Here is a 20,566-nt window from a genome sequence, read left to right on the forward strand (position 1 = left end):
ACTGGCTAATCCTCTACCTGCAAGTTCCAGGATTCCATAAGGGCACCGGTTCATTTCCCAGCTGCGCCACTTCCCATCCTGCTCCTTGCTTGTGGCCTGGGAAGACAGTAGAGGGTGGTCCTAGTCCTCAGGAGCCTTCATCAGCGTGGCAGCTCTGAGGAGGCTCCTGGCTCCTGGCTCTGGAGAGGCTTGGCTCTGGCTGTTGCAGTCATTTGGTGCATGAACCAGATGATGGAAGATCTTTCTCTCTCGGTGTATCTTTTTTTTTTTCTGTAAATCTGCTTTTCGAAATAAAGTAAATAAATCTTTTAAAAATGTACCTGAACTCTCCCCAAGAAACTGTTCAACCCATCTGGACAATAAGTAGCTGGACTCTATGTTTTGTATATGTTTGCAAGGAAAGAATCTTGATTGAATTTGAACTGTAATACTGCACCAAGGTGGAGGAATCCACCAGGGGGGAGGGGCGTGGGGAAGGGTGGAGGGATTCCCAGAGCCTATGAAACTGTCACATAATGCATAATAATTAATTAAAAAAAATGAAGCAGCAGAAGTGAAGGAAACAACATGGAACAAGCACAGTCAGTGGTCCTCTGTACTAACATTGTTCCCAGTTCTATAATTATGTGTTAAATTTTAAGTATTATACATTACATGTGCAAGGTTTCAATAATAAATTTTTACTATATCAAAAAAAAAATAAAAAAATAAACAAATAAATAAAATCTTAAAGTAAAAAAAATGTACCTGAACATTTTTTTATGTTTTTTTATTGATTATTTTGCATTATGTGACAGTTTCATAGGCTCTGGGAATCTCCCCACCCCTCCCCACGCCCCTCCCCCCTGGTGGATTCCTCCAGCTTGATGCAGTATTACAGTTCAAATTCAGTCAAGATTCTTTCCTTGCAAACATATACCAAGCATAGAGTCCAGCTACTTATTGTCCAGATGGGTTGAACAGTTTCTTGGGGAGACCATTTCTGGTCTGAAGTTAGAGCTGGTGGAATATCATCCCAGTCAATTAAGAGTCCCAATATAACATCAACAGCAATTTGCAACATTATGGAATTGACATGGTTTTTAGTAACCAGTATGTTAAAAAAAAAAAAAAAAAAGCAAGTTCTTAACCACAACCTATGATTAGCTCATTGACATTTCAATTTTAGTTTGTATACAGGACCGGCTGCTATATACCTTAAAATGGCTATAAGGTACCATTCAGCTGTCTCGTGTCTATTTCATTTTAGTATTTAACCATTTGTTGTGTTGAAGTATAATTTTGCTGATCTTGGCAGATTTTAGGATAATCTAAACTGGCTTGTAACTCTAACAAGACATTTGTCAACAATTAAGGTGCAGAACATTTTTTTTTGGGGGGGGGGTGTGCAGGAAAATCCTCAACACCATGCTGAGGAGTGACTAATCTTTGTGTCCCACCCAGCGAGGCATGAGCCAATCCACGCCAACTCTTTCCTGTCAGATTCCAAGCTCTACTTTTTGTTGTTTGTCTATTTATTTTAGGTTTTTTTAGTTTGTATGATTGTTTGTTTGCTATGAGGGGTTTTTTGAGCGACTCCGATGGTCATTGCGAGGGAGGGTGGGGGTCCAGAGTTGGAGCCAGGCTCGGACCAGAGAAAGCTCTCCTCCCTGGTCCCGAAGGACATTTATTGTTCTTCTGTTTCTGCGGACCGCTCAGGGCTTCTGGTTGTCTTTCTGATGACGTTGGTTTCTGCACGGTAGCGTTTGGACTTCTTCCATCCCCTGCGGAAGCTCCGGTTGGGGGTTGGTGACCTCAGAGTACTCGGCCTCCGAGGGCATCCAATTCCCTGTGGCCTCCTTGGCAGTTGGGATATAGTCCTTGTTGCTCGTATTAATAGTTTGTGGTGAAGGTCTGGGAGTCTTCATGGTTGGGATCCAAGCTTCCTCCTTACCACCTGCTCCACTCTGGAGTGTCCCCCTGCTCCACGCACATGACCTCCTGTTAAGAGGTTGTCAGTACCTGAACATTTTTTTTTAAAGATTTATTTTATTTTTATTACAAAGTCAGATATACTGAGAGGAGGAGAGATAGAGAGGAAGTGGAGATGCCGGGATTAGAACCAGCGGCCATATGGGATTAAGGCGAGGACCTTAGCCACTAGGCCACGCTGCTGAGCCCAGTACCTGAACATTTTTAAACATCCTTCTCCAACGGTGTTTGGAACCTTACCCAATTCAGGCATTGTAGTCAGACAAACTGATATTAAGATCTCATCTCAGCTCTCGGCCTAGAGCGAGTCACTTGATTTTCCTCATCCAGTAAGTGGGAGTGCTGATGCCCCATCCTGACCACGCCCCTGCAGGTGTCTGGGCCACAGGAGGGGTCTGACCAGCAGGTGTTCTTTCCATGACTCGCCAAGCAAGCCTTCCAGGAGGGGTGCCTGTCGCTCTCCCTCTTCTTGCTTCTCGTGCTCTGACTGAATTCACCCTGGGGGACGGCTCCTCCAGCTGCAGGGTGAGGCACCTGGGTGCTTCTGGTGCCGAATGTCACAAAAGGGAGGGGTCTGAGAATGCCTAATGAGGGGCTCAGGAAAGGAGTCAGAGCCAAGGAAGACACAGATGGGGGTGAAGAAGAGAAAATGGCAAAGGCATACTTTAGAAAAAGGCTATAAATGTACATTTCTCTCGTTTTCTCTCCTAACTGAATTAAAGGGTGATTGTACTAAACACCATATTTATAGTCTACAAAATGTAATGCACCTGTCAGTAACAATGGAACAAAGGTGGCAGTTGGGAGGCAGGTGACACTGAGTTAAGGAAATGACCATTTTTAGTAAAGTAGTAATTACAGCAGTTTATTGTTGGATTTGTAACATTAATGGATATAATAGGCATAACAATGTCATAGAGGAAGGAAAGAGAACAGAGCTGTACAAGAATAAGGTATTTATGCTTCACTGGAATTAGACAGGTATAAATTGGAATCTGATTCTGGTGAGTTAAGATACACACAGTAATCTTTGCAGCAATCACTGAAAATGTAACTCAAAAGTATCATGAAAAACGACCAAAGACTTAAGATTACCATAGGAAATACTCAACACAAAAGAAGTGGCAGAGAAGAGCTGGGAAGATGAAGAAAGAGATGAGGTTCATAGAGAACCAAAAGTGAAACGGAGAATCTCACCTGGGTCAGTGTTAGGATTAAAGGAATGGACTTAACAGTCCACTTAATAGAAATAGACTACACAAAAAAGCATGATTTGAGATTTATTTATTTATTTTTATTGGAAAGATTTACAGAGAGAAGGAGAGACAGAAAGATCTTCCATCCTTTAGTTCTTTCCTTAAATGGTCACAATGGCCAGAGCTGAGCTGAGCTGAAGCCAGGAGCTGGGAGCTTCTTCCCAAACTCCCGTTTGAGTGCAAGGTCCCAAGGCCTTGGGCCAATCTCTACTGCTTTTCCAGGCCATAAGCAGGGGCCAGGGTGGGAAGCAGGGCTTCCCTGGGACATGAACTGGCACTCATGTGGGATCCCAGTACTTGGAGGTGGAAGATGAGCCAATTAAGCCATCATACCAGGCCCTCAAACTTGGTTCAATCGAATGTCATCCAAAAGAGATACATGTAGAGTCAAAGGAACAAAGTGAATGTAAGAGTATGAAAAAAAGGTATATCATATAATATGACCCACAGGAAAACTGGTGTGATCATATCAATACCAGCTGGAAAAGAATTTAAAACATAACATGCTACTAGAGATGAAGAGAAACATTTTAGGATGCTAGTAAGATTAATTCATCAGGAAGATAGAATGTTGTAAACACACATGCACCTAATGACAGAGTACCAAGACAGGAAGCAAAAGCTTAGATCAATGATAGAGAAATAGACAAATCAGCAATAATAGCTGCAGATGTAGGTAACTCATTTTCAACTGTGTGTCAAAGTACATGTAAGATTAACAAGGAAATGGAAGACTAACCAACAGTAAGCCAAGCAAACTTACCTGACAGAGCACTCTATCCAACACCTAGGCTGGATACACCTAGTACACCTGGGTGTTCTCCATGGTAGACCCAAGACCATAAGACGAGCCTCAATACATTTAAGATGGCAGGAATAGTCCAAAATATAGTTCCCAGTTATAATGGAATAAGGTTAGAAACTAGCATCAAAAAACAAGTATATGGAGATTAGACAATGCACTCCTAAGTAATCAGTGAATAAAAGAAGAAATTGAAAACAAAATGAGAAATTTCTTTGAGGAGAATGATGGACACATCCTAAATTATGAAATTCAGTAAAAGTAGCATTTAGAGGGACATATTAGCTATGAATGTAATATTCAGAAGAAAGAACAATGCCAAATGAAATACCTATCCTTTCATTTTAAGACCCTGGAGAAAAAAATTGCAACCTTCTTTGAACCTAAAGAAAGAAGCAGAAAAGAAATAGTAGAGATTGGGTTTGGAGTGGCAGCCTAGCAGCTGAAATCCTTTTCTTGCATCTGCCAGGACCTTATATGGGCACCCATTCTAATCCAAGAGGTCCTGCTTTCCATCCAGCTCCATGCCTGTGGCCTGGGAAAGCAGTTGAGGATGGCCTAAAGCCTTGGGATCCTGCACCCGTGTGGGAGACCCAGAAGAGGCTCCTGGCTCTTGACTTCGGATCCGTTCAGCTCTGGCCATTGTGGCCACTTGGGGAGTGAATCAGTGGGCAGAAGATCTCTCTCTGTCTCTCTTCCTCTCTGTATATCTACCTTTCCAATAAAAATAAAATAAGTCTTTTTAAGAAAAGAAATAGTAGAAATTAAGCAATGAAACAAAATAGAAAGATTCAATGAAATCAGACAATCAACAAAACTGATATACTTTTACCTAGGCTAAGCAAGGAGACACTACTGAGGACAATTGCTAGAATCAGAAATGACAGAGTGGACATTGCTACCAACATTGGAGAAATAAAAAAGATTACAATGGAACAGCTTGAGTAGTTTCATGCCAAAAAATGAGATAATTAAGATGAAATGTACAAATTTCCAGAGAGATGCAAATTGTTGGTACTGATTTGGGAAATAGAAACCCAATAGATGTGCTAAAAAAAAATAAAGACATTCAATTACTAATAAAATTTACTCACAAAAAAGCCAAGGTCCAAGACTGCTGAATTCTACCCAAAAAGAATTCATACTAAGTTTTTACAAATCCTTTTATGAGATAGAAGAGAAGTGAACAAGCTCGTTTTGAGTTCAGTGCTACCTTGGAAAATGGACATCACCGGAAGACCGCACTAATATTTCTTTTGAAGAAATAATTATTGATTTTTATTTGGAGAGCAGATTTTACAGAGAGAGCTATATCGGATGTGGAGCAGCTGGGACATGAACGGGTGCCCGTATGTGATGCTGGCACTGTTAGGCAGAAGATTAGCTTGCTATGCCACCATGTTGGGCCCTGGACTAATATTTCTTCTGAATAAAAATTCAGTCCTTAATAGAATGCAGCCAAATTGAATGCAGAAACGTTTAAAAGAATTACAAACTGTGACCAAAGGTTGGTTTAATGTATGAATATACCACAATAATCGATACAGAAAAACATTTGATAAATACAGCTTTCATTATAGAAACAGCAAACTAGGAATGCAAGCAAGCTTCTCCAACCTAATGAAGGACATCTATGAAAAACCCTGTTTACATCTTATTTAATGGTGAATGTGTCCCTAAGACCAGGAGTAGAAAAACAATGTCTGCTCTTGGTATCCCCATGTAGCAGTGTGTGGACGGTGTGGAGGGCAGTCGACTCAGAAAAACAAGGAATCTACATCAGAAAAGAAGAAATAAAATATTTACACTCATGAATGACATGATCTACTTTAAAAAATCCTAAAGGATGTAGTATATCCACTAAAAAACCCCATAACGACTATAATAATCTAAATCACCAAGGCCACAGCAGAAGGGTAATGTATAAAAGTCAGGTGTGGGCCAGGCATGGTAGTCTAGCACCTAAAGTCCTCACCTTGCATGCGCCGGGATCCCATATGGGGACTGGTTGGTGTTCCAGCTGCTCTGCTTCCCTTCCAGTTCCCTTCCAGTTCCCTTCCTTGGCCTGGGAAAGCAGTGGAGAATGGCCCAAATCTCTGGGACCCTGCACTGGCATAGGAGATCCAGAAGAGGCTCTTGGCTCCTGGCTTTGGATTGGCTCAGCTTCGGCTGTTGCAACCACTTGGGTAGTGAACCAGTGGATGGAATATCTTTCTCTCTGTATCTCCTTCTCTCCGTAAATCTGACTTTCCAATAAAAAAATTAAATAAATCTTAAAAAAACCCAATCAGGTGTATTTCTATGCATTTGCGATAAATTACCCCAAAAGTGAAATTAAGAAGTCAATTCCACTTAAGTAGAATTCAATGGAAAGAGATCTGGAGGTTCTCCAAATAGTTAAGCACAGAGTGCAGTTTATGACTCAGTAATTCTGCTTCCAGGTATGAGCCCGGGAGAGCTGAAAGCAAACGTCAGCACAAAATCACAAATGTTCATAGCAGCCTTATTTATAACAACTGGAAAGTGGAAACAGCGCAAATATTTGCCAACTGCTGGAATGAATAACTTAAATATGGCATACCCATATCATATTTAAACAGCATCCACGTTCAAATAGCATCAAACTGAATAAAACACTCTGGAATACATTTAGCAAAACCAATGTGAAATGTTTACTCTGCAAAGTACAAAGCACTGAGAAGAAAATGGTATTGCTAAGGTGGCAACTCCCCCCTCAGTTGATCTAGATTCAGGGTTGTCCAGTGGAATATCAACTGTTTTCTTTGTTGATAGAGACAAGGTAATTTAAAAATTTGCATGTAATTATAAGGAGTCTCTGATTAGCCAAAACAGCCTTAAGAAAAAAGTTCAAGAATGCACCCATTTCTAATTTCAAAATTGACTACAAAACAGTGGTCATGAAGATAGTGGGGTCCAGCACAAGGAAAGGCAAGTGGATCGTAAGAACAGGATCAGAGATGAGAGATAAACCCACATCTCCATGATCAACTGAGGGAGAGGAGAGAAGAAAAAGAGGAAGAGAGAGAGGGAGAGACAGGTCGTCCATTTGCGGGTCCACTCCCCAGATGGCCAGATGGCCACGTTTCCCTGACTGGCTAGGAGCCAGATGTGTCATCTGAGAAAAGCAGTGGAAGGTAGCCCATGTATTTGGACCCCTGGTAGCACCGTGGGAGACCCATATGAAGCTCCCGGTTCCGAGCCCACTCTGGGCAGTAGCAGCCATGTAGGGAGTGAATCAGCAGATGGAAGATCTCCCTCTCTCTCTGTCTCTCTTGCTCTATAACTCTGCCTTTCAAATAAATAAGTCAATTAAAAAAAGCAAAACAAAACAAAGCAAAAACAAACCCCAAAGCTGAAACTGTACAAGTATTCAAAGAGAACATCTTCATGATCTTGGGCTTTGAAAAGGATTCTTAAATATGACATCAAAAGCACAAACAGCTGATGAAAAAGTAGAGAAAGTGGATTGTATAGATTTTAAAATGTGCTTCAAAGAAGTGAGGCACAATACACAGAGTGGGAGAAAACATTTGCAAGGCTATAATCTGATAGGAGACTTATTTCTAAAGAAGTCTTACAGTTCAATGACAACTCAGTTAAGAAACAGGCAGATAATCTGGGTGAACATGTCTCCAGGGAAGACATATGCGTGCCTGATAATGCACACAAAGGTCTCCTTTGTGAGAACTTGTTCAAACAAACAAATAGGAAAAGAGAAATGAGGAGAGAGGGTCCTAAAGGTCCCTCTTTGATGTCAGTCACCAAGTCCTTAATTTTAGCTGTGCAGAAGCGTGGCTCCGCACGGGAGGCAACTGTGATCTGTATGGAATAGCATTGGAGCTGAATTTGAGATGAATGCCACCAAATGTCACTGGGAATGAGGCAACCTCCAAGATGGTGGTGGTCACGGGGTGAGGGAGAGACCGGAGGAGGTGGGGAGGATGGGAGTGAGAGAGGTGAGCGAGTCGTGGCTGCCAGTCCCAGGATCCCCTCAACCAGGAAGGAGAGCTCAGGCCTGTCGCGGTCCATCTGCCTGTGCACTGTGATGTCCCAGGTGGCACAGGTGCAAGTGGACATGACCTCAAGGGAGGTAATTTGCAAGTGCTCAGTTTTGTGTGTCATTAACCTAATATTACACGTTAACTGTTTACACCACTTCATTCTTCACACCTGCTGTGTTTTACTATTTGCTCATTCAACTCCTGAAAATGGAATCCTTGAATGTCTCGAGCCAGAATGGAAGCCTGTTCCAGGACCTCACTGAGCTACCTGGGGCACCTCAGCTCCCTGCCCTGAACTTCCCTATACAGCCTGTAAGATGGTGGTGGACAGCAACTGCCTCTCCGGGTGGATACCAAGGCTGCGTGTCCAGGACCCACAGCCCCTGTGAGTGTTGGAAATGCAGCTTCTGGCAGATGGAACCTCAACAATTCCAGGGTTCTTCCTGCCTCAAGTCAGGGATGCCGGAGACTGACTCTGTGGCAGGGAAGTAGGTACAGGTGGAGGTATCCAGGTGGGCAGTGAGGGGGTGGGAGATGTTGGCTATGGTGAGATTGCCACACAGGATGCCAGTGGTGTAGTCAAGTGAAGGGAACTCCACATTCCAGGCCTTGGCTTGGCACTGCTCTTCCCCCTACCTGGGTTGTTCAGTGCCCATCACTGGGGGGGTGCTCCTCCCTCCTCATTTTCTTGGGGTCCAAACATCTGTCTCACAGAGGGGAGAGTGACCTCTGCCTCCAGGAGCTTTGTTCCCATCCTGTGCCTCTTTGGGGACATCAGATTATCACTGCCAACCTAAGGGGTGAACAGGCCATCCCGGCACGGTTGGCTGCTTGTTCTGTTGCAGACAGTGTCCAGCATGTGAAAAGACTCAGGTCCTATTTGCTGCCACACAGGGAAAGTTCCCCTCTGGAGCCACAGTGAGCATGAGCCTCACGACCCCTGGGGTCTGTCACATAGCCCCTGGTGCTGTAGTTTCTCTCTCTGTGAAATGGGAACAATCCTGGTGTCTGCTGGGAGGATGTTTGACTTTGGGAGTTCACTGGCTGGCTGGGAGGCACTGGACAGGCACCTGGGATGTGCTGGGCATTGCAGAGGTGGGCATGCATCCTCCGTCCAGTCATCTGCCCAGGCTGCCACCAGACACCTCATACCCAGGGAAGCAGAGGCTAAGGTCTGCTTGAGCCAGCCTGTGGGAGCAGGTCAACGCATCCTGTGGCTCCCTGCCTCCTCCTCAGGTCCCTGCTCAATGGCCCTTCCCGGCAATACCCTGCACTCCACGAGCTGACATGATTTAGACCAGCTCTATTTGCTGACTTGGTCTTCCTTGTCCTGTGCATGTTGTGTCACGTGATGTCTGTCTCACTCAACCTGTTATTGTACCTGGTAGCCCACGGAGGACAGGAGCTGGTGCATGAAGGCACAGAGAGGTTGCAAAAAAACCAAAAAATACCCTGGATCTGGAGCGACGGTGCATATTCTAGATTCTTCTCTCATGCGCTGTGTGAGTTTAGATGAGGTTCCTAGTCTCTTGGTCACTCAGTTCCCTCACTGGCAAAAACAGTGATAATCAGAGTATCCAGGTTCCAGGTTGCTGATCGGATTAAGTGATGATCGCTGTGAGGAGCTTAGCAAAGTGTCTGTGTGCCCCTGAGTGGAACAGCCAGGAGGCACAGTTTCTCTCAGCTGCCCTGGATTGTCAAACACCTGGGAACACTTGTGTGGCTCCTCCATGTGTTTGCAATCAGGCAGAGAGAAGGGCAGGGACAGCCTGGAAATAGCTCATGGCTTCTGCATAATTCCCCATTGTCAAGAATTGGTCACATGACCGATGAGGCTGTAAAGAAGTTTGGGAAATAGGTTCTTCAGTTTAGAAGATCCCCTGCAATCCAGCTGACAACATACAGAAAGGGAGAACAGACCATGAGGACTGGCTGGTGGTTTTGCCACATGGCCTTGTCATCTTTGAAATCCTGTGGAGGAACACATCGTCCAGGCAGTCTTCTATCTTCTCTCCCTTACCCCCAGCTCACTTCTGCCCTGTTCCCTTTCCTCCCTCACTTGCTGCCCTGGCAGTGGTCACAGTGGCTTTCACAGTGTTGGAGTCCCCTGTGGGCAGGCAACCCCTTGACTTTACCTTGCTGTAGCCCTGCCTACCACTGACCCGAGGATGTGGAACGTGTTGCACTGCCACAGATCTCTGAGTATATGCAGGAGTGCTTCCTTTAGCAATGCCCAGGGTAACAACCAAGTGTATGCTCCCCAAAGGTGTGGGTGTGTACGTGTGCGTGTGACACAACCACAGTCCATGCACAGTGCAACCTTCAGACCTTGCTAAAACAGTGAAACTGATTGGGGTCAGCACCGTGGTATAGCAGGCTAATTCTCCCCCTACAGTGCCAACATCCCATTTGGGCACCTGTTCAAGTCCAGGCTGCTCCGCCTCCTGTCCAGCTCACTGCTTATGTGCCTGGGAAAGCAGTGGAGGATGGCTAAGACCTTGGGTCCTGCAGCCATGTGGGAAGCTCCTGGCTCCTGGCTTCAGGCAGGCCCAACTTTTGTTGTTGTGGCTATTTGGGGAATGAACCAGTGAATGGACAATCTCTGTCTCTCTCTGTATCTGTAACTGACTTTCCAGTAGAATAAACAACTCTTGGGCACTCATGACTGCCAGGCACTGAAGCAGCCGACCAAGGTCTTGAAGGAGTCACGTCAAGTCAGGAGGCCCAGCTATGGAGGAAATTCATATTCTATATTTTTTGAGTTGGTTATTTTATTATTCAGTTCCTTTGTGTTTGGAGATATATATATATATTTGCCCTTATAGTCTTTGTAATCAGAGAAAAGTGGTAAAGCTATTTCTCCAGGGCGGATGGTGGGGGCTAAGCTAGAAAGGCAAGCCTGAGGGACACCCATGATTTGCAAACATGCCTTGATGAGAGCTGAAGTGTCAACAAAATGGACTCAGCAGGGGACTGGCATGGCTCTGGCTAGCAGGCTTCTAACACCACCCCTCTCCAGGACAACAACCTGGACCCTTGGCTGGGCACATGCTGCTCTCCAGGGTGGTGGAGGGAGAGTGCAGCCCCTTCTTCCCCTTCTAGTACTGCTCCAGTGCCCCTGTCTCCTTGTCCCAATATCCCATTCATTCATTCATCAACTCCTGGTATAGATTGCTCTTCCGTCTCCCGTCTTGCAATGGGACTGGCCCAGGTCCTGCCCTCACAGGTGTCTCCCGGCAGCTGCTCTTCCCAGCTTGTCTGCCTGCATCTACTCCGTTGCTTGGATCTGGCTGTGCCACTGAGCCAGCCCCTTTCTGTCTCTGTCCTTCTTAGGGCTCCTTGGTGGGTCTCTGCCTCCTTCTTCCCGGGGCAGGACATGAAGCTGTGACCCCTTTCTGTATTTCATATGGAAGAGAAGAAAAGACACCCAAGTGGAGATCCAGAGAGAAAGCATGCCAGGAGTACTGCATTTTCCTCTCCTGCAAACCAGGTGAGGCCAGGGCAGGCTGGAAGAGAGGAGGTGAGGAAGGCAGAGCAGCCCAGGGATGAGAGAGGCAAGGCATGGCTTCTCACAGCAAGTCCTCCAGGGGAGGGCTCCAAGGCAGAAAGGGGGCGGGCAAGGCCTTGGGAAGTGGTTGGAAGAGCGTTAGTTGTTCCACCTGCTTGCCCTGCCCACCCTCCCCAAGCCTGGCCTGGATGTGTATCCCAGCTGCAGGTAGAGTCCAGCCACTGATGATGCTCAGCCTCCTTGCTGAGCATGAGGATTCACATTCCATGGCCTCCTGGGCATCTCCACTTGCAGGTCCACTGGGCACCAGAACCCACCAGGCCTGGGTGTAAGGATACTGCCTTGTCCAGCTGCCAGGCCAGGAGGATCTCTGTTCCTCCTTTCCCTTATGCCATCTAACTGCAAGTCCTCGGGGCCAGTTGCAAGCCCTCTGTGTTTTGGAGAGAATGGGTAAAGTGCCAGCCCTGGCTTCTGGGGTTTGCTCCAAGGGTCAGTATGATTTGCTACTGAAAGCTCTTCTCCAAGATCAGCACAGGTTGGGGAAGATCCTAGTCCAACAATGGGATTCAAAGGTCTGAGAAGCAGGTGGCCAGCTGGTGGACCCTCTGCACTGCAGAGCTTACTTTAGGAAGGGCTCTGTGGTCTGAGCCTGACCTCAGCTGTCAGGACATTGTCCCCTCCAGCCTGCAGTCAGAAACCACACACAGGTGCCTCATACACAGTCCTCTGTGTGAGGCTCTGGGGAAAATGGTGGCACTGGGGGTGAAGGTGTCTGCTCTTACTGACACACTTCTTTGGCTCATTTCCTCAGCGCCTGTCTGCACTGGATGCCCAGTGGCACTGGAGGGGCGTGGCTACGGCGAGCATGGCTCCATCAGCAGCCCCGGTGGCTGGCCTGTACCCCTACAGAGCAGTGTGGAGTTCTGCAGGCCAGGCACTGAGCTCTAACAGCCTGTTGCCTGATCACCCGCCAGTGAGATGGGGAGAAACAGCCACCCTGATTCCCCTGCCTTGTGTCTAGAGGCTGTTTTAAATTCCACCCAATCACTCCTTCATCTAATGGGTGAACTGTCTGGCCCAGGGAATCTATCTTAGCATTTCAATTCCTTGCTTTATCCCCTTCTTACTGGCTTGGGTTGAGCCTTCACTCCCAGATGCTGCAGCTTTCTAAGGCAACTAATCACTCCCATGGAGACAAGTAAATCCATTTAGACCAAACATGCATTATTGGCAAGCCAAACCCAACGCCAATATTTGTCTAAGATATCTGGAGCATTATTTATTTTGTAAGCGGAGCCATCTCCACGCTTAGGCTGGTGTTAAGGGCAAGCACTCAGAAGCTTGCCTAAGCTAGCTGGGCACATTCACCTGTGAGGTGCTGCGTGGCCAGGGCTCTCCAGCCCAGGGGGCAGCTGATGCCGGGAGGATAGCTGGAGTCAGGATTCATGGTGCTGTGGGAAGAGCAGGTACGGTATCCTGGACTCACCTCGCAGAGACCCAGAGCACCTGCCCTCAGGAAGTGGAGCTGGTTCAGGCACAGGGAGACAAATGGTGCATGCTGTCCCTCGTGGGGATCTAGAAATGTCCACTGCACTGAAGCCCAGAGCCTGTGGAGGGTGGCTGGAGAGCAGGGTAGGGAGGGTTCGCTCAGCAGACAGAAGTCAGCTCGGGGACTCTGCTGCCCAGCAAGGTGCCCACCCTGAACAAGAACATATCATCTGTTCCTAGACAGCCATGAGAGGGGAGTTTTGAACATTTCACCAACAGGAATTCATGAAGGCGACGGTGTGTTCATTCATCAGGTTGGAACGTTAGTCAGTGTCTGCATGCATTGAAACATCACAGTGTGTATCCCATAGAGAAGGCACAGTTTTGTGGGTATTCAGAAACAAAATCATACCAAAAAGTGACCTGTAAAGAAAAGGAGATGGCTGGCTGGGATCATGACCTGCCACCTGCAAGCTGTGTTGCTTGAGGCCATTTCGAATGGTAGGACAGCACACAGGGTGTTTGGAGTCCCCAACATGGGGAGGACAAGCTGGTGTCAGTCGGGTCCACCTGCTGTAAACCAACCAACGTTTGTGGCTCTGACCCCTAGGTAACTGCATTTGGGAAGGGTTGTTAGGGAGGAAATGAGGTTCAGGTGAGGTTCTGGGAGAGGCTGGCCTGGACGCGCACCTGCAGGACTGCGCCCAGATGTTTTCTGTCTCTGTGCGTGGCTGCAGCTGCTCATGTTCCTTCTCTCTCTCGCTACTCCCATCTTTCAACTCCTTCTGGGGAGTGGAGGTGGATATGGGCAGTGGGGGTGGTTATGGGGAGTGGGGGGCTTAGTACTCCCTGGGGGGAAGTGTAGCTGCGTCCCAGCCTAAACGCAAATTCCATTTAGTCTCTCTGAAGAGAGCGTCCGAAGGGACCCACCAGGGAACAGGAGCCTCTGTGCGACCCCCTCTGTGTGGGGTGGGTGTCGGCCGTGTGACCCCTGCATGCGCGCGGGAGGTAGGTGGGACGCATACGGTCAGAAGGATGTGGCTGGGCGCAGAGAGGTCAGTGAACGTCCAGTTGGCACTCAGGACCGCTGTGCGTGCTGGTCTCATCGTGGTCCAGTGCGGACCAGGAGTTCCAGCTTGCTCCGGCCCGAAGGGGGTGGGGCTGTGCCAGGAGAAGTTCCGCCCACAAACCAGCAGGTAGGCATCCAACTGGTTGAGGTCTGCTCTGGGGTGAACTCACACTTCTGCACTGGGAGGCTCGGGTCGCCTTGCGAGGAAGGGGCCTGGCCTTGCAAGTGCCAGTTGCTCAGCTATAAACAGATTCGTTTGCTGCTTCAAGGCACGCAGGCTTTAACAGTCTGTCTAACAAAGCCATAGCAGGGACTTTGATGTAGGCCTGGGTTGGCCAGCGAGGAAGCGCAGCCCATGGCCGGTTATCTCAGCTTCAAATATGGGCATTAGCGGACTTTTGTGTGCCAGTGGTGGGAAGGTGCCTGCTGGGAGCAAAGGCTGATTTGCCGGCAGGTGGCTCAGCGCTCTGATATGCGCTGGGAGACAAAACAAAAACTCCACCTTTGTGGTCCACAGCTATTTTTATCTGCTTCTGGGCCCTGCATTCAATGGTTCATGGGGAAAGGGACCGCTGGCTGAGATGACCATTATCCTGGGCCTATCAACGGGCCCTGTTTTTGTTTGTTTGTTTTTAATGATGTATTTATTTCTGTTGGGAAGGCATATTTACAGTGAGAAAGAGAGAGGAAAGATCTTCTTTTTTTTTTTTTCCTATTTTTTTTTTTGTTGCTTTCTATTCTTTTTATTTTATTGTATTGTTGTTGACAATCTTTACATAGTTAACTATAGTTGAAGGAAAATCAAGAAAGAGAAGGAAAAAAAAAAAAAAAAAAGGTTCAGGGGGATAGGGAGGTGGGCAATGCTATTATGTCCATATTGTTTCCATCATGTATCTGAGGTAAAAGGGGATATTGAGGGAGAAGCCCCACCCGGTTTCCCGCCCACCCCAAGTCCCGAATGTGGGGCATGCTCTGAGATATGTGCTCAAGTGGAGTTAATAGTTCTCCAGTTATGAGTCACTGCCAGTTTCGCTCGATGAGGTGGTCCACTGATTGATATGGTCCATCATGAAGTCTCCATTTGTCCCATATTTCGCTGCCAACATGTAGCTGAGATGAATGATTGTCCTATTCCGTCTTCTGTCTTTTCTTGGTTAGAATTCTGAGTCCAGCAGTTCAAGTGGGGAGATCTCCAAAGATACTTTGAGGTATTCCCAGACCAGATTCTTGTATGTTCTAGCAAGCACAGGGCCCGGCACAGTCCATCACCCTGATCAGCTGGTGGTTGCAATTGCTGTGTTGGTTCTGTTTTCAGTCCCGAGTTGCACTGGAACCAATGGGTGTTGCAGTCCAGTCTGGTTCGGCCCTTACATCAACCAGTGGGAGCTGCAGCCTAGTCGGGGCGACCCACAATAACCCCCACCAAGCCTGCCCCCTACCCTGGTTTGCCAATTTGTGTAGCAGAAGACCAGTCTGTCCCCCATCCCATTTGGCTCTGGTACTTGTCAATGGGTATTAAAGCTTAGCTCCATCTAATCGACTCAACCATCCAGCCCTCACAGATGTTGTTGAGTGCCTCTGTCTAGCCATCCCAGCCCCCGTCCTAGTTTTCATGCCCTCCCACGGGAATAGTGACCCAAGAAGGGGGAACCCACTTTTTCCCTCCCAGGTCTCTCTGTCCCGGTTTATGCACTCTTTAGGTGGTCCTGTGATTTGACTCGACAGAATTAGTCCCCAGTGCCAGCTTCTGCCAGCTGATGCTGTGGCCCTGATCTTGTCCACATGCAGCGCACAGGTGTTGTAGCCTTGCTTAGTCGTGTCTGTCTCTATCCCAGCCAACACTCTCCAGTGGGAGTGGTTGTCCAGCGAGGGGACCAGCCCCTTAACCCCCCCGCCAGCTCTGCCCCTCCCTTCCTGGATCTCACGTGTGCTGGATGGGTGTTGCATTCATATCCAGTACAGGCAACCACGCCCTGGCGTTCCAGAATGTGTACTGGTTTTGTCGCAACCAAACCCGGCCCATTCCACACTCTGTTCTGGTGATCGGATTTGCCAGAGGATGACATGAACTGATTCAGCCTGGCCTGCTCCTGACCCATGCCGAATGCATGCCAGTGGGAAACTTTCCATGGCCTATTCTGGGCTGTTTCCAATCATGCTTCTCGCGCTTACCTGCAGGGACTGTGTCCTGCCAGAGGAGTTGCCCAGGCTCCTCCATCAGAACCCCTCCCAATGCCAGATTTTGCGCTTGCCAGGGGGTTCTTGAGCCAACCCTACTCAGTTCACCTCCTGTCCTAGCAGGAACAGTGGCTTTTCCTGGCTGGCTTTCACCCCATTCTGACTCTTGTTGTTGGATGTTTCAGCCCAGCCATGGCTCGTCCATACCCACATACAGCTCACACATGGCTCAGGAGGAAAGATCTTCTACTCACTGGTTTGTTTCCCAAATGGCCACAATGACCAGAACTGAGCCCACTGGAAACCAGGAGCCAGGAGCCTCCTCCGGGATCTCCCACATGGGTGCAGGGTCCCAAGGTTTTAGGCCGTCCTCGACTGCTTTCCCAGGTCACAAGGAAGGAGCTGGATGGGAAGTGGAGCAGCAGGGACATGAGCCAGAGTAGGCTCTAGTTTTCCCTTACTAGTGCCACAGGGGCCAGCTTTGGTTTACCTGCTCTTGACCCTGAAGTTGGTGTCCCTTGGTGAGCAGATGGTGTAGGACGCACAGGCTGTCCTGAGTGCACAAGCTGTGGGCAGGCCAGGCTGGGAGCCATTGCCTGCTCCCTGGGCTCTCCTCTCTGGTCCTGGCTGGCCAATCAGTGTTTTGTCCCCTTGTCCCCCACCCCACCTGGTGCAGCTTCCTGGGCATGGGTTTTCCCAAGAGCTTCAGGCAGAGATGCTATCTGTTCTAAGGAGGGGGATTTAGGTGGAAGAGGTGTCTGTGAACTTGACCTTGAAGACAAGGATAGTTAGATAGGGGAGAGGGCTGGGTGGGCGGCAGCCAGGGCAGGGAAGCTTTCGTGTTAAGTCGTGGTGTTGGGTTAGTACCTGGAGCTAGCCCTCAGGAATCTACACCATTGGCCTGGAAACCACTGTGATGGTTTTGGGGGGGGCAGTGGGTGTCAACTTGGATCAGGCCCCAGGGTTCCTGGACATTCGGTCAGGCATGATTTCTGGCATGCTCATGTGTGATTTCTGGCATGCCTGTGAATGTGATTCTGCATTGAGACAAACAGTGGAGGTACCCAATGGAATGTGGCCCACGGCCCTCCCTGCTGTGGTGGGCCTCATGCAGTCTGCTGAGGGCCCCCATGAAGCAGAGAGTCTGAGCAGAGGGGAGCTCCTCTGGCCTGACTGCCGTAGCTGGGGCACTGGAATTCCCTGGCTCCAGTCATGCCCTGAGACCTCAGCTCTTCCTGGCTCTTGCATCAGCCAGTCTGGAGGCACTAAGACTGTTGGGAAGCCTGTGTGGTGGTGGGATGGCAGGTTCCCCACCCTCATGGACTCACATTTTGGTGGGAGAAGATGACCAGACAGATGTGGACAGAGCCTGGAGGTTAGAAATCCCTGACAAGGGTCCAATCCTGGTCTTCATCCCACCCACACTGTCTGAGTGAGTGGAGGGTTGTTCACAGAATGTAGTGGGTTGTTTGTCGGGGAAGGGGAATCAAGAACCAAACAAACCTACCCTTGACCCTTCCTGGAATGGGGGAACTCCTGAGTTGAATGAATATTTACCCAACTATTCACGTTTGATCTCCCCCCTCTCCTCTCTGGAATCCCCACAAATGTAGTTTCCTGCGGTTCTTAAAAATAAGCTGGCTTGAGGGCTGGTATTGTGGCATAGTGGGTAGAGTTGCTGTCTGTAATGCCAGTATTCCATATGGATGCTGGTTCATGATGTGGTTGCTGCACTGTTCATCCAGCTTCCTGCTAATGCACCTGGGAAAGCAGCAAAGGATGGCTCAAGTGCTTGGGCTTCTGCACCCACGTGGGAGACTTGGAAGAAATGCCTGCTTCCCAGATTCAGCTCAGCTCAGCTCTGGCTGTTGTGACCACTTGGGGAGTGAAGCACTAGATGGAAGTTAATTCTCTCTGAGCCTCTCCCCTTCTCTCTAACTCTGCCTTTTGAATAAATAAATGTGAGCTGGACTCAGATTCAGGAAGTACAGTGAAAGTGCGACTTTATTACCAGGAGTTTATTATGGGTCTTTTTCAAGATAAGTAGGCACACTTTAGCACTTCCAGAAAGCAATTTATGTCCCTCCTCTGGTTTCTTATTGGCTGAGTACTGTGGGGATGTACGATCTTTCCAGACATTGCCTAAGTTACAAATTTACCTTCCTCCTTCCTTCTTGGCCTTCAGGATTTGCTGTCCTTGGCAGTCTGAAGGAGGAGCCTTGGTTTCAAGGCTCACAGCATTGGGGCGGCTGTCTTGAAAGACAGTGGCCTTGTTACCCCCAGGTACTGGGGTCCGACACAGGAAGCATGGATGGGCTCATTCCAGGACACGGGTCCAATGTTGCAAGCCAGAAGAGGAGAACCAAGTCTGGGAACCCAAGATTGCTAGGTGTGAGAGAGAGTTGTTGGGGGTGGGGAGGCAGTAACTGGTGTCCCTTACCAGGGGTGCCCTGCCCTGTGACGTTCATTAATGTTCATTTTTGCCACCTCATCCATAGCTTTTCTGCTCATTGGTGAGGATTTCTGGATCCGAGCAGAGATGCTAAGTGCTTACCAGCCAGGTGGAGGATGTGGTAAGGCTCATAACTTAGCTGGGGTTAGGGGCTGGCGACTGAGGCAGGGATCCAAGCCTTACTTGTGTTGTGAGGGAACCCTGCAGGTGTGAGTGGTAGCTGCTTATGGCTACACTGTGAACCCATGTGCATGCTGGGAAGCTTCTCTCTGCACTGCACTGTGGGCATCTCTGAAATGGACAGCTGAGCTAAGGGGTAGATGGGAAGACAGTGGTAAAGAGATCTTGAGCTGTCAGCCAGGGCTGCAGGGGCAGGAAGGAGAGGGCAGGGCCTAAGGAGATATGGCTGGGGGTTGTGCAGGGATATGGAAGGGCCCTGCCGCCATCTGTTACAGGCAATGCAGGCTCCATGGTGCTCCTGCTGAGAACTTGCTGGCCGCCCTCTGAACACCATGCAATTGAAGATGACCATCCTCCTGATGTGGCAGGCACTCTGAATTCTGCAGGATATGGTACCTGGGGACCTCTACGGGGCCTTGTCCAGGGTACAGGTTCTGAGTCACCCGTTTTTCATCCTCCTGGGGCAAACCTTGCAGGGCACCTAGCACAAGAAGCTTCAGGACTTTCAGGAAGCTCAGACCTGGTGCTGAGAGGAAGGGCAGTTGATGCTGACTACTCATGAGGATGCCCACTAGTTGCACATGCCAGGGCTCTGCTTGTCTGTGCCTCCTGTCAGCTGTGTGCTGAACAAGCTGTCACCAAGAACCCATGGGGACAAACAAAACCCTTCGGGACCTTTGAGCGGAGACACCCTTCCCCACAAAAGGCCTAGAGTGACCCTGTGATGAGGCATGACAGAAAGAGGGGCTCCTCTGTTGGTTCTGATGGAGAACTCAGTGAGCAGATGGCAGGTGCACTAGGACTACCCTACCCCTTGCCAGTGGTTCTTAGATGATTACTTGTGTTGCTGAGGTCCCAGCTTGGTTTGGGACCCTGTGCTCCATCTGTTCTACAGCACCCCACAAGCTGGGGCCCACCCTGTATGCACCTGCCTAGGGTCCTGTCCATGGAGCTGATGCCTCACTGTCTGCCTTGTTGGCAGCTCCTGAACCTGGCCAACACCAAGCCGCTGACTTCTCGCCCCTGGTGGTGTAGGCTGTGTCATCCAATGGCAGGTACACCATCCATGCTTCCTGTGTCGGACTCCAGTACCTCGAGGTTGCTTTGGCGTCCTCGTTTTCTCGCTGACACCAAAGAAGGAGGAAATCCACCAGCTCCATCCATTCTAACTGTGACCCCTTATCACATCACCTTTCATTTCCTCCTCTGGGGTCTGCAGCTTACCTACCGAATCTGTCCCTTCCAGCTATTTTCCTGGCATGGTTTGTTCGTAACCCAACCAGAGCAAACCTTCGGAAATGAAAAGGGCCAAAGGTCCCTCCTTTAGTTGAGGACTTGAGCTCCAGTCAATGTCCTCCCCTTCCACTCTTTATTCTATCTCGTTGTCTCATCTGTACTGGCCTCCACGCTGTTCTTAGAATATTGTCCAAGGACTCTAGCACGTCCTCTTGCCATCTGCCCCGAAAACATTTCTCATCATGTACGCTCTCTTTCATCCCCAAGTTCTTGCCTAAGTCTCACCCTGGCAGCTACCTTTCCTCAACTTTGCCCTTGGTTTTCCTGCACAGCATGGACGTGGTCTCCTTGCACTCACTTCCACGTGTGCTGTACATGGACACATGTCCCGGTCCCAAGAATGG

This window comes from Ochotona princeps, chromosome 5, assembly GCF_030435755.1.
Source record: "Ochotona princeps isolate mOchPri1 chromosome 5, mOchPri1.hap1, whole genome shotgun sequence".
NCBI classification, from domain to species: Eukaryota; Metazoa; Chordata; class Mammalia; order Lagomorpha; family Ochotonidae; genus Ochotona; species Ochotona princeps.